Source organism: Myripristis murdjan, chromosome 3, assembly GCF_902150065.1.
Source record: "Myripristis murdjan chromosome 3, fMyrMur1.1, whole genome shotgun sequence".
Lineage (NCBI taxonomy): Eukaryota > Metazoa > Chordata > Actinopteri > Holocentriformes > Holocentridae > Myripristis > Myripristis murdjan.
The window spans coordinates 35,599,881-35,615,564 of record NC_043982.1 but is presented as its reverse complement, the minus strand read 5'-3'; the positions used below and the strand labels follow the sequence as shown (position 1 = coordinate 35,615,564).

General features: G+C 40.4%; 1 protein-coding gene across 3 annotated transcripts in view; it reads right to left on the bottom strand.

The window, feature by feature from the left end:
- Positions 1–14,095, bottom strand: part of znf609b (zinc finger protein 609b) — an 86,163-nt gene extending 72,068 nt beyond the window's left edge. For all 3 annotated transcript variants that reach the window (XM_030080873.1, XM_030080865.1, XM_030080882.1), the window contains exon 1: positions 13,690–14,095. The gene's annotated coding sequence lies outside the window, so the exon portion shown is untranslated. The remainder of the gene's footprint in view (positions 1–13,689) is intronic.
- Between the last annotated feature and the right edge of the window lie 1,589 nt (positions 14,096–15,684).

The window sequence follows — 15,684 nt, the reverse complement described above, 5'->3', positions numbered from 1 at the left end:
TAACCCTGAAACCACTTTTCCATCGCAACGCTCTGAAATGGCATGAGAAAACTGCAGGAAAACTTAAATATGGACCATGTTTTGCCACAATAAGTAATTTATGGTATAGTTGGCTAAGTGCTACTTTCAACAAACTGGAGAGAATGGAGGAGTTACGGAAGGAGCAAGGACAAAACCTGCGGCTGAGAACACACTTCACTACCTGTGTTTGTGTGCGCAAGTGAAAGGCGGATTTTTCATTAGTTTAGTTCAGTTTTTTCCTTGTTTATTACATGCAGTCCTGCGCTGGTATCCTGCCAGTCAAGATAATAATGAATTCTTCTGAAAACTGAAACATTCAGCTGAGCACTGAGAAAAAAACAACATTTTATCAGCAACATTCAATCATGCTAATACAATCTCCCCTGCAATTTTCTGAACTGCATGTTTCAAATTGAGTAAAACAAATTCCTTCCATATTGAACCCATGTTTTCTGCCTTATACAACAAGCACTAGTCTATAAATGCAGATGTCAGACCCGCAAAAATTTGTAACATGGCAACAAAAGCTCCACACAGAACATAACAGCTCCAGTGGGGTTGCTCTGTGGCCAGCAGTGAAGACTGTGGTGTAAATGTATTCAACTGAGCGAGGGTAGCGAGGCATTGCCGAAAGAGAAAAAGCAAACCCTGCGATCCACACTCAGTAACAGAGCAGACATTTAAATTAGATTATACTAGCTCTTTTTGAAGCAGCTTGATTATGGCTTGGCCGTCAGTTGGTTTATTCAGTGTCACTTACTCAGAGAGTGAAACTGATAACATTTTATTGCTACCAATGCCATTATCAATTCTGCTTATCGGTCCCATTGTTTATCCATTCCCTTACTGACTCCAGATCAATTTTCTGTGTGGGGAAGAAAAGCAGGCCTACACAGGTTCTCAGCGTCAACGCAACCGTTTTATTATCTTTGAGTGTGAACACAGTGTAGAAACAGAGTAGAAAAAAGGGCACATATGCACAACTGTTCATGCTGACATCGAGAAAAAGGAATTGATAAGCTTGGAGGCATGCGATTCTGATGGATCAGGAAATTTGGAACTGGTTTCTCGATCACCATCCCTAAAATTAACTACAGGACCACATGATAGACACTGCTGAGTCACTAATACACCACAGTTTGTACCTTGGACAGTCCAAGTGTTGCCCTGCGAATGTCTAACTGGACAGAGGGCATGGACAACCATTAACCTCAAATAACTGCCCTGCACCAGTTCCAGCAGCTGTTTAACTGAGGCCGAGTCAACAAACAAGGCTCCAAATGGCATCATCACTGGCATGGGTAGGCCTCCAAAATCAATACCGGAGTTAACAATGGACAAGTGTCACATTCAAACAGTGATGGGTATCAAGAATGAGCACCAGTTTGGAACCAATTCCCGGCGGGTCAGAGTACTGCACGTTTTTGAAACTGCTGCTATCAATAATATATTATTCGAACTATAGCAGAATAATTCATTCTACTACAGTCAAGTCAAACTCTGCTCATACAAATCCAAATCCATCTTGCAGCTGCTGTCTCGCGCCTAACAATGACAGAGTAAGCCATAACATCTGACAGTGACTGTTGACACTTCATACATCTCAATCATCGCAGACAGTGGAAACGCTAGAAAATGTATGTGAGAAAGTGGAATCATGCAAAACCACCTGAACTACAGCAAATTGACTCTCAGTCCACTGTACTCTCTGATACACATCATGAAATATATTCTAGTGAGCCTTGGCATTTCAAGCCAAGGAGTAAAGGAGTAAAACGCTACACATTTTGATAAAGGTACAATGATGCCAGTAAGTTACAGAAAGTGTGGTGATAAAACCTGATTGATTACCTCACAACTGCTGTATCTTTTTTACCTCGGTGGTTTAGCTAAACAATTAATTGACCAATCAATCTAAAAAAAAAAAAAAAAAAAAAAAAAAAAAAAAAGAAAAGCTTGTATTTAAATGTATTGTGTTGAATGCAGACCTGTAGCCCCAGTCTGGTTTACAAATTCTGTGAGACGACGAGGGGTTAACGGTTCATATAGCATTAGTTTGGTCAGTTCACGGGGCACGGCACACCTTGAATGGCCTGCGAGGCAGCCACATGCCAGCTTTAAAGCACCCCCCCGCCCCTTCCTCCATTTGCAGCAGCAGTCATGCAGACTATTATGTAAATTGAGCATCAGCTGTAAAACAATTTACATTGAAATTATTTTAAATGGCTATTTAATAACCCCAATAATCTGACTAAACAATCAGGTAAGCTGTGCAGGCCAGGCGAGGTTACAGAGCACGGCTGAGGTTTTAAGTGTCTTTCAAGTCCAGTCTAATCCTAGGCTATATTTTGCCCTATAGCCTGATCTGTCCAATTACAAACCAATTTATAATCCAAATCTCCAAATTCCTTATCCATCTGCCATGCCAAGATGATATAAAATGATTTAATCTCCAATTAAACTGACAGAAGAAAAGTTAGACTATTAAGGAAATCTTCTGAGCACACGGTAATATCAGCGCATTGTCTGAACCGAGCAGCAGATCACAGGGACAAAGTCTTAAAGTTAAGAACATTAAATCTGTCTAACAAACAGATCCGAATAAAGACGTGACAGAAAAAAATATTATCAAACGCGGATACCATTCAAACTGTATGAACATTTAATTATAGGCGACTGTGTCCGGATGTCAAAATAATTTACAATCATTATGCAATAATACAAAAGATTATGTCCACTCATAACTTAATTTATTTTTAATTTAATTTATCACAAAGCTGTTCATGTGTGTTAAATATGCTGCATCATATCATTTCAGATGCAATAATCTACAAATAAAATCTGCCTTTTCATCTACATGTGGTTTATATTTGAGTGGTGAAATAAAGAGTGTAGCCTTCATTTTATAAGACATGCTCAAAGAAAAGACGACAAATGCATTATTTTTGTGATGTGAGGTATTATATAGACTCATTTAATCCCACTGTTTAAAAATGGGACCACTCAAAACGGTCTTGGCGGTAATGGATATGAAACACTATGCAGTTTAAAACAGACGTCCGAATGTTAAACTGACTTCAATTCACGATGGCAAGCGAACGTGAACCTCCTGAATTAGGATCAAAAACACGCATGTTTTTGTACTTGTTTTATTAAAAAATAATTCTTCAGATCATTTCAACAGCACGTTCGATTAAGTAAAACATGTTTACCATGAGCCAAATACAAGGTACAGACCAAAACATCAGTGTGGTGACCCATTACATCTCTACTGATGACAGATGAACACCAGGAAATATTTCAATTGCAACAACCATTATAAAATCGGTGGGATCAGGCAACATTGGCATGAGACAAAAATGATGAATAGGCTATAGCATATCACATATCTCAAGGGTAAAAAAAACAAAACAAAAACAGTTTAATAGCTGGCTGTTGTCCAGTTATTCCACAGTTTGGGCCTATGCCTATCTAGTACTGTGTACTTACTTGCCGCAGGGTGTTTGGCCAACCCTTTCACTAATGTGCTCCCACAATTCAGCTTGGATAACTCTCGGCCATACTTTCTTTTTAGACACAGCCACGTCATGAACTGAGCTTTGAACTCGGCTTGATGTGGTCTTAAACTCTGGGAACAACACTCAATTAGTCTCCATGTTACAAACTTGCAGTGGCTCAAAGTACCAGCAGGGAGGTCTCCGGGATCTACATCTTATTTTCCTTCAGCTCCAAGTTGAAATGAATCACAGCGAAGTAAAAACAGTGTCATTTCAGCTACGATCCAAACTCGTTTTTAGCTTACAGAAGCTTGTTTTATTTAAATGTTTCACAGCTTTGTTTACACCTTGTGTCCACCAGACCCGGCTACTTCGCATCATGTCTGCGACGCGGGTGTGTTCTGTCCTACCCACGGCTGCAATGTACACAGAACATGTTTCAGCAGCCAGATTTTGTGTTGTTTGTTCAGTTTTCCTTGCTTTTTTTTGTTGTTGTTTTTAAATCAGATATCACATAATAGCTGTTTACATACAACTGTGACTCATGAACTGAATGTATGTTTAGATATGAAATCATTTATGTACATTTGCTTATGAATTCCACACTTCAGAGTTGCAAGCTTCTGTGGCAAAAATATACCAGGCAGAGCAGAGAGCCACACCTGGGACACAAGACACATGTGCCACTTGCATGTGGCGGACATTGAAACACTGGATGGAAAGGCCACAACCAGCTCTTACCGCCATGACACACTGCATCCATGAGCAGTCTGAAAGAACTAAAGCAATGACATGACGAGGTTACATCATTCTGAAAGTGCAATATATCGAGGTAAGCATTATATAAATAACAGCTAACTATATGCTCAAATCCTCCTCCCTCTACAAATATACATTTATACAGGCTTGCTTGCTTGGTGGCTCCTCAAATTATCTGTTTACTCTTGTTTCCTCCATGACTGTCTTCTCTAAACACCTGTCTGCCTTCCTTTTCTTGCTTTCAACTTCAGACAGCTTCTCCAGCAATCCTATTCTACAGTAACTTTCAAGTTAAAATGGATAGGAAATAAAGGGACTGTAAAGTATACATATCGCTTTTAGATAGAATTTTATTATGTTTGTGTTCACAGTTTAAAGTATGATAAATGGGCCCATTCAGTTTTGGTCAACCATTTACTTTTTGCCTTGACTGTGGCCTTGCCAGTTGGAACTACACTGTACATGCCCATTTTCAGCAATGCTGTGCTAAACATTCATGTAGTCGAGTCAGAAACATTCCCATCTTGGGTCTTCCCCACAGTCTTACCCCTTATGATACTTAAACTTTTGAGAGAGAGGAGGGCATTATTCTTCCACCTTTAATCATCCAAACTTTTCCAAGCCAGTGAGGGCATTCAATCCAGTGACCTAACCCTCACAAACCCTCCTCTCAGGTTATGCCTCCTTGAATACTGCACAAGGCAACTGAATGAAATTACTCAGATGATGGACACAGTCTGACAATTTTAAACAGGCTCTTTTAGAGATTCAGTGTCAAGTAGCCATGGAAATTTTAGGATACTAACTACTGTAAACTTAAAACTAGGGTGTGTGTGTGTGTGTGTGTGTGTAGGGGCGATGTGGTCACTAAGGCTGCATTCAGACAGAATCAGGCAATCCAGTGACTTGCCACAGGGTTGTGTGGAGGTGTGGTCGTGTCGCTACATGGCCTGCTTTCTGCCCGTTTGTCCGCTGTCTACCTATTCCATCTAATCTTCGGCTGACGTGATTGGCCACCGCAGCGTGACGTCGGGTTGTGTTACGGCAAAAGTTGAATCTGGCTCAACTTCTTGATGGCAACCGCTGTGTATTTTGCTCTATCACTATGCCGCACGTACTGCAGGAATACCTCCATTTACTTTGAATGGGGTGGAGGCTGCCAAGGCATTGATATAACTTCACACATTCTAACTATTAACAGCTCCAGGTTGATTTCAGACCAAGGAATCCATAGTGCACCGTCCCTCTAACCTAATTTAAATGGAAAGAATCTCTGTTTGTCTGTCTGTCCTTCGATTTTCTTAACAGCTGTTCCTCTGATCGACGTGTATCGCTGTGTATCGCTGAGGACCCAAGGAGGTGAAGTGTCAAGCGTGAAGTTGTTTGGATGAGCGGTTCTCCAGAAAGCTGCAAGCAGCAATACTGGAGGCCAAGCAATCAGCCCGTTCCAAGCAAGCACGTTTTGAACAGGCACTGCACCAGTTCAGCCTAATGTAGTGATGACCAGGGGGTGGAGGGAGGAGACTGTGGCAGAGCACAATGAAGCTGTGGTATCTCGCCTCAGCTTCACACATTAATGAGAAACTCTGACTCTCATTTCTGCGTCAATATCACAAGTCAGGACTGTGTCAACCAAGATACAGAGCAGATTTTCTTTGATGCGGCAAATTATAGCAGATTTTGCAGAGATTAGGGCAGTGGGGACTGTGCCTTGGAACAACCCACTGCCCTTCACAACATTGAGACATTTACTGTATTTGCTCTGTGGATTTCCCCACACATCCTTTCACAGCCTCTACTTTGATCTGCACTCAGCTCAACAACACAATTGCAACAATCACAACGCCCACATTTACACTTTGTCAAAGATGCATATGATGTGTTCTTTCATTTCCATGGTGACAACAGACGCTAGGCAGTTGGATTTAATTAAGTTGCATTAGAATGAAAAAAAGGACCCGAGGCTGCTAATAAATTTGCTCTACTCTTCCACTTGTGTTTACATTAAAATACACTGATACTCAAAGTGTTGGCCATCTGTTGTCAAGAGTTTGCTGCCACTTGTACATTATTGTATTGTGAACATGAGGTGTTAAATGAGTATATATATATATTTATATATATATATATATGTAGTTTTTACTTCTTCAACCAATCATTATCCCTTCCTTGTTGCTGCTCATTATTATCACTGGCCATTTATGGAAGTGTCAATTATCACACCTTGGCAACCACTATCCAATCACACTGTGTGACAGTCCTGGCAGTGTGTGTGGCATTACAGAATTATATATATGCATCGAGGCAGCAAATAAGCCCTACAACACCTTTTTTGTCAAAGCTGCAACAAGTTTGTCGAGAGTGTCAGTGTATTTTGGACCTTGTAAAAATGTACCTGCCTGAACATTCTTGCAATAGGTTCAAAAGTCCTGTTGATTATTAGTAAAGCTCATTTTCTGCTAATTTACAAAATAGGAGGGATGTTATTGCAAAAATTGGCAGTTTTTTTTTTTTTTTTTACACTGGTAGCCTTTCAAAATCACTGTATCCAACCACTGCAATCACTGGCTCACTGGGAATGTAAGGCCAACGTTACACATGAAAGTTTTTCACACAACTGAGTCACTTAAAATTGACTTTCATCATAGTTACATTGTGTATCAACCCTTGCAAGTCAGCAAGTAACTAAAAATTTGCTGAAACTTAGCTTCTTCATCATCACTTCTTAGTAGTAGTATGCGAAGAGGGAGAGGGAGAGAGCAGCGGTGGTCGAGCAAGCTAGACAGTGAATGAGGAGAGGGAGCAGACATAGCGAGAACAAGTGTTATTCCAAGATTTTGAATCACTGTAACCATGAGAGGTTCTTCATCATACACTCATCATACACATCATACAAAATATTTTAGGCTGGTAGGCCCACAGGGGACCAAACATGTGATCCTAAACGCATGAGATAAAAATTGAATGAACAACTGAACTCATTATTACCTTCAACCCTAGAGCACAGATCACTCAAATGTCATTGATTATTACATATAGTTTTGATTGCATTAGAATTTTTTTTCCTTTCTACCAAGTCCAACCTTGTAATGTGTTTTGTCTGAGACTTTGAAGTCTGCTGGCCTGAGCTGGCTACCTGCAGGGTTAATTTACTGGCCCGGAGGTCTGGAAATATGACACCAGGCCTGGGGGCAAATGGCAATAGCGAGCCTTGTACTACATTTCCCAGGAGATGTCTCGGAGAGGTTCAAGAAAACCTAATTATCTTCATTTGCAAAATGGCTCACATTCATATTGCATTTTAACATTTTAACAAATTTCTCAAAATTATTTAAAAATGCAAAATACTGCAACATTTTACATGGAAACTAAAATAAGCCAATCCCAATCATATGACTGACAACTCGTTGAACTGTTAAATGTTCACAGTGTGTGCAAACACGATGACATCAGAGAATGATTCTCCGAGCTGCTACAGTTACACGCACACTTTACCTTGAATGCTACAATATGGGCTAGACTACATCAATATAGCGGAGACTTATGAAGGCAATTTACACATACATGAGCGGAGGCTGTATTTTAGTCCATGAACGGGGCTATTTCCAGGCAAATTCCAAGCACAGAGCAACTTCCAAAAACACATTTCATTACATTATTTTCTTTTTGCTTGCACATTAATCAACAGTTAGTGGAGGTAAAATTCTCATGTGTTACAAAGAAAAGAACACAAGTGTCAGGAACAAGTGAAGCGAAAGTGATTAATGAAGTCATGCTGCTTATAAGGAAATGATTAAAGACAGTACTGAAAGGTCTATCATTGCTTGCAAACATCTCAAAGGCAACACTGCAAAATGTGCTTGAAGCAGTTTGACAAAGCAGCTTTATTTTTTAAAAAAATATAACCTGTAAAAATCAGGATGGAGTGAGTGAGGTTTCAGAGGCTATCCTCTCAAAGAACAAAGGGAGAGGACACTGAAAGCCCAAGGAAAAACTAAGTACATTTCAGCAGCACTCAGGACTCTGCTATGCCACAAACACTGACAGTGTCTTTATAGCTTATATGGGGGCGAGTTCAGTGTAACCCGGGCTCAAATCCCATGACAAGATGGATCACCAGTTTCTGGCACAGCAATAACTGTTCAACAAGCATTCAAGATGTGCTCTTGTCTGCTGTAATTGACAATTTATGGTTTAGAAATCCAATCAGTGTTATAAATGTATAGCTGCTGGAGTTTTCTGAAGAAGTCCATGAGGTTCTTTTGCGCACCAATATGTCATTTCAATTCAACTGAGGACAGCTGACATGATTGCTTATTCTCTCCAACACTTGGGAGTTCATATCTACTCAGCCGCAGTGAACACCTCCCCCTCTAAAAATCTTTCAATTCCACAGAATCAACTCCCTTCTGTGTGAATTCTCTGAGAACCAAAGAAGCTGCATACAGCCAAGCGAGGCACTGACAAGCCACAGGGATTGACCACAAACAAGCCCTCTGCAGAGACGTTTAACCATTTACCTTCTGAAAAATTGCATTGATTAAGATACCTACAGAAATGAGTGAGTGACTCTGGTCCAGGTGATCATTTATCTCATTCCACCTTTTAAAGCATTTAACACGGTTAAACACACAAACTATTATGTTTTTTTTTAAAATCCCAATTCAATTTAATCCCAAATTCAAATTTGCTCAGCCACTTTTTTTAAATCTTGTGTTAACTCTTAATTATTGTCTGACTTATTCAGGCTTTTATCAGCATTGCACTGTTTGCGATATATTACAATTATGACAACATTTTTGATATATGAACAGAGTTGATCATCTAGTCTTAAGACATGCACCAATAATTTTTCATTGTAATTCACATTCCAACTTTGCTGCCGTTTGACCTAGATCACAATGTGGGCCTTTTATGTTTTATGTAGGCTGACCAGAGCACAGTGGGAATCGTCATGTGGCACCATGAATAGCCTACAATAAAAGTGGGTGTACACACACTTCTCACTTCAGCATGTAGCTATCACTGCTTTTCTTTGCCAAAATGAAAATAACACAAATAACACGGCCTAATTGCAGCAAAACATGTCTGAAAAGGCTGAACATCACCTCACATTCACACAACTTAATTGCTTCATTCAAGAGATTGTAAAGTTACCCCTGAGAGGGTTCAAATTACCAGCTACCTTTTAGGATGTGGGCTAAATCCTTTCTTAGTTTGTCATCAAATGGCGTGTTGCCATGAGATGACAGGAGCCATATAAAGCCAATTTAATCCCCTTGTCCTGGAGCAGTCTGATGCCTTGAACCTCCAAACAAACACTGGAAAATTCCTTCTCTTTCTACACCGTTTCTTAGAGAGCAAATTTAATGCAGGAGCAAAGTCTCATGTGTGTGGCTAGTTAAAATTATCATGAAAGTAAAGCACAGCATAAAGTTAATGCAGACTTACATTTGGAAAGCGCTGTCCACATTTTGGAGTCATCTTTATGATGCTTGAAGACTGAGAAATTAATAAGGAGTGTGCATAGAAATGTATAAATATTTTTCTTCAAGCCCAAATGTCACAGGACTCATCCACATAGGAGTGTTTTCTAAAAGTGTCACACACTAAAATGCACAGGTCTCTGTTATATGAGAGTGTGCAAGGAGGATAACTGGAGTGAACAGCGCAGTCTGCCGGCATTGCTGAATTACAAATGCAAGTACAAATAGTGTAAAAATATCACTCCATTACACTGACTTTGGGACGGTTTAAATTATTTCTCAAGATGGTGGTGACAAAAGGATCCATAATCACCACCACTTTTTGCCTATTGAAAAATGGTAAGTGCTCTAAGCTCTTAGATACACTAAGATATGCAAAATAGGACCTCAGATCAATGCTAGGTATTTATACTAGATGACAAAAAATATAATAAAAGACAAAATTTTTATAATTGCTTTGGTATCAAGAGGCTATACAACAACAATCCCATTAATACGCTATAACAAATTTAGATAAATGATTGTCTCTCATGTCATAGTGTCCCAAACATCTTCCAATGGTGGCATATCTTAACCGGCACAGAGATGAACACGGTAAACTTGGTAAAGCAAGGCCAATCAAAGACCTCAAGACAAGCCTTTGCTTACACTTTTATGACCCTGCCCTCTATTAACTTTAGCTCTCGCTTCCTTAACACATTCCCTCTCCACCTCCACTCATTTCCCCCAAATAAAAACCCCTCAGATTGACAAGAATCACAAGAATGACCTATTGTGGATTCAACAGGGTAAAAATTCTCAGAAAAGGCGTCCAGTTTGCAGCTCTGTATGCTACTATGTATTACATGTTATAGAGAAACAACATGATACAGGCAAAAAAAACATCTCACACCAGACCTGCCATCTTTGAGCAGCTTGTTTTGAGTATTACACTGCTGGCATAAGGCAACAACATTGAGCACCTGGGTGTACAACGACGAACCTATTCAGTGATGTTGAAGGACTTTCAGTGTAGTGAGTCCCCGGGACACAAAGGTGGTCACTTGAATGGATCCCAGGGAAACTGAAAGGGTCCCCAATACAGTTTATGTTTTTTTGATCAACTGTAGGATTCCAGGGTTGACGTTTCAAGCCTCCCACTCACAGAAAATTCAGCTCATCTCGGTCTGTTCATCGAAACGATTTGCTCACTGATTGGGTCACTAGTTTGTTCAGTGGTCCTGTTCACGAGCTGCGTCGCTCCTCAACACCGAGTGGTTCAGAGAACGAGTAACTGGACTAAACACACTCGAGTCTCAGTGTAATAAGCCTTCGTTCTCTCGTTCACTGAATGGGATTGATTCAGTGAACGAGGCTGATTCAAAACAGAGTGACTCAGCTAGCTTACCTGTCACTTCAGTCCCAGCCATGTTGAAAAAACATTTAAAAACTGCTCACACAAACATTTACACAGATAAAACATTTTGTGACCCGTGTGACTTCTTGTAAACATTTGTTTGCATTAAAAAAAAAAAAAAAAAAAAAAAAACACTTACACACTTTACTTGCCAGCTCAAGTCGTGCAGCTTCCTGGGCACTGGGTTGAAAATTAAACTTAACTGGACATTTGGGTGCGCTTGTTGTTTAACTCCAGCACACCCCTGTGCATTGTGGGGATAATAAGTTCTTTAGTTCAATGGCAGCCGTGGCATCGCCGGCGGAGTCGGTTTTGAATCAGCCTCCTTCACTGAATCATCCAATCCCATTCAGTGAAGGAGAGAATGTTAGCATTAACAGGGTCAAAATAGGGTGACGTCGATCACGCATTTACTGCGTACTTTCAGATTTTAACACATCAGGGATGCAGGATTTGTACCATTCAACATTACTGCGTGTGAGTGTGTGTGTAAATGAGAGAACAATAATAATACTAATAATACAGTGAGGATCAGGAGAAGAATACACTTGCATTACTATTCCCTTTCTCTGTTTAACATTTTAAGTATATTACTAAAACCACAATAAAGCCGAAAATCATGATCACAATAGCTGTGATGTTGAATTTTCATGTTCTTAAACCCCTGTCATATCACATATCAGCAACGCTTGGAGCAATCGAGTTTTCCCAGTGAGTAAGGTAATCTACACCCTCGGTATAGAATATGATTTTAGTCCTCTTCTTCAAGCACAAGCTGAGAGGTGGCCACTTTGTCTTGTCTATTCTTATTTTCAACAGCACCATCCCCGCTAGCTAAGAGTGGGGAGCACACAACAACGAGAATGATGTCACGCTCCTTGTGCCCTTGTTCTGTTTACAAGTGATGCTCACAAGCACACCGCATGTTTGAACTGGGAATAAATAAATTAATAACAGCACGTCCTGTGTGATCACATCCTTAAACGTCTATTTACATTTCTCACTCGCCTGACAGGTAAGTGATCTTTGTACCCGACTTGCACGCGATGAAAGACACTCAACACTGGAGAGCATTATTTATAGCCCTAAAGTGGTTGGTGCAGAAATGAGTTAGCAAGTTGCTCAATGAGATTGCAACGTTTTATCAAAACCACCCATTCCCAGTGACTCACGCCGAGCACCAATCCACAAACAACCGTCTCAATGAAGTTCCTGCAGCCTCACAACAGGTCTCACGGCAACTCTCAAGCTCATTTTTGTGGACAAAATGAGTCCGTCCTTTCAATCACTGCAACTTTTTGTGGTGTTTTGTTAGCTTGCCAGAGTAATGGAAAACATCTGAGGTTTTGCAGTTGGTAAACATGAGCCAAGTCATGTCAGCTTTGCAGGTTAGAGTTTATTTACTAACTGTATCAATGTGATCTGAGTCTCAACTAACTCCAATTGACATTTCAAGGAACTTATATTAAACTGCTCACTGTTGGTGGAATGCAGACTATTTGGGTTGTGTTTCATGTGGTTATGGTACACTTACAGTAAAGTATGGGGGACTGAAGTAGCTTGTAGTGGTCTTCATTTCAAACATTTCTGTTTTTATATAAAGTGATCAAATCTCACTTCACTAGCTGAACAATCTGACTCAGAATCTGTCCCCTTTGAGGTCGAGGTTCCCAAACATTTTCAAGCCAACCACCAAATCATATACATTACATACCACTCTGTAAAACACTGTCCCACCAAATTTGGGTTTTACACGACTTGTTAAGAAATTACACACTTGCACGTACTGTAGAGTGAAGAGAGCAGTGGGGAGAGCAGAGACTCGGGTAGTCACTGTTTCACATTTTCTCATTCTGCTCGCTTCTTGGGAGTAAAGCAACAGTGAAATGAAACTGTTCCTCATGTTTTTCTGATGACCCCCGGAGCTCTTCTCAAGGACCCTCTGGGGGTCCCCGCTTCCCAGCTTGGGACGCACTCTTCAAGAGCATTAAAACAGCCCCAGAAAAGCGACGTGGGAGACACTGGTAGTAGACTGCAGCTCCAACTTTAGCTAACAAATGTTGCCTCATACAACTATCAGGTCGGTTAACGTGTGAACACAAGTCACTGATGCAGGCAGTCCACAGTGAGTTAACTTAGTCCCCTCTGAACACACAGCACACTGTAAAAGTACCGCTTAATGTTGTAATTCGAGGACCGTGAACGTGTTACGTTGCATTCAGGTGTTTTGCGCATAGTGGAAACAGGTCACTACTTGTTAATGTTTGTGTTTGTTAAACTTCAGCAGCCGTTAGCTTGGACTTAGCATGGTGTAGTGACTGGGCTAACGTGACTACGCTAGCAGGCTAAATGAGACAATGAGCTCTAAGTGCAGCCAGGCTTGGCTAGCTGGCTTGCTCGCTGCTGCATGCTGTGTTGGCTATAGGGTGTATAGCTAGCCTGCTTGCCTTGCACGCAAGGCTAGATGGCTAGCGAGTCGTAGCACTATCAACAATAAGGGGGGGAAAAGAAAAAATGTATACCAACTTACCGACTTAGCTAGCCACTCCTATTCCAAAGCCAGGTCTGTCCATGGTGATGAGCACTCAATTAAAGGGAAGAATCAGCAATACACTTAAATTATAACAAAACCTTTAAAAAAAAAAAAAATCTGAAGCACCAGAAACCAGTGGCAACGCACTCCCCAAGGCATCCAACACAAGAGAGGAGGGGAGGCCAGCGATTCACTGGACTTGTGCCATCACACTTCGAGATACCGCTCCGGATCGAAAACAAGCGAGTCGAGAGGGCATTTTATCAGTTCGGGTTCAAACCCTACACAAGTTTAATCTTCTCCCGCGATCCTCCGGCAATTAATCCAACAATGAATAGCTTTCCATCCAGGTTAATTCCTCCGTATTCGCCGTGGCTGGATGGGCGCCGTGGTGGTTCTCCGAGTGGAGACTGATACAATGTAACCAGCCAGCAGCGGGAGCGGCCGGGAAATCCAGGACAGGCGTTCCACTCGGATTGAACTGTCACACCCGGCAGCGCCCGCGATAAAGACACGGAACTGGATTAGGCGCACTGAATGGACTGTGATTTATTTATTTTATTTCATTTAATTTGCCGACTCTCCACCGAGCACCGCTGGCATCCCATATGTGAGCTATAAGCAGTGATGTAGGGATAAATGCACCATGACATCCAGCTGATCATCGTAAGCCAAACAAGCATCAAGTCAAGTTTACTGTCATCCATCCACTTACACAGTATGTGGCTGGGCGAAATGTGCCTCCTCGCGGACCAAAGTGCTGGAAAAACAACTACAACAAACAAACAAAACAACATAAAATGAGACCAAAACAAAACTATGGAGACGGGTGTGTTTTACGTGGCTACTGCCAATATAGACAGTGAAGGAGCAGCCATGATGACCTGATAAAAATAATAGATACTAAGCAGATTAAAAACAGCCGTGGCATAAGACAGTGATTAGCAATGTAGATAATCAGAATATTTATTGTGAAGAATTATGGCATATAAATACAATATGTAGTGTATAATAATGCATTGTCACTGTAAATGTCATTGTGCCACTAATAAAAAAAAAAGTGTTAAGATCAGAGTAAAAATATATATTATAGAGTATTTCATTAGTATGTATATTAATGATACTAATATATCATAGTAATAATATAATAATAGTATAACAATAGCATTAGTAGAGGCATAATAGTGGTAAGATTGTATGTTATTAGTATATAAAGGCTCTGTTATAGTATATAGAAATAACAATCAATTTCTTTTCAAAACAGCATTGTGCACTTAAATGAAGTTGCATGAACTTACATCAGTGCCTTAACTGTACAGATCACTGATCCAATTATATCCATATTTAAGATTCATTGCACGTGTGTGCATAGCTTAGCTTTTATTTTTACTGCATGACTATGTTTGCCTGGTATTGTATTATACTGTATTGTACATTTACTGTACATTCTTTTTCCCCATAATTTTCTTTTTCTTTCTGTCACCCTAAAAAGTTTGGTAAACTGAATGTTGGTTGGTTAAGCTCCTCATACTTCTCGTTCTAGGTCACAGAAAACATTATACACTGTATTTTAGTCTGTGTCTCATCAATTAAAGTTTTCTCTGATAGGTAAATATAGCTCTTAAACCAGCAGTGTAAGCCTGTTTTTTAAAATAACAGTTAGAAGGCATAACATTTTGTAAGATACAGTTAATCTAGTAGTCCAGAGGCTGGAGGAAGTATTAGGCTATTTTCAACGTAGTCAATGATATCATCTGTAAACAAGTTCAAGCTGTTACCTCTTGTATCTCATATTGAGTGTCAGCACTTTGAAAACTGTCGATACACAAAAGGAAAATCATGCTGAGGTCAAAACCTGATCCTCAGTCTCCAGGCCAAACGGAGATGTTATACACTGTCGCAGCTAAATCACGTTCTAATTTCTGTGAACTGAATCTGTTTAACAACCGTGGGGAATTTCCCAGAAAAACAGTATGGGGCGGTGGGTGGAGG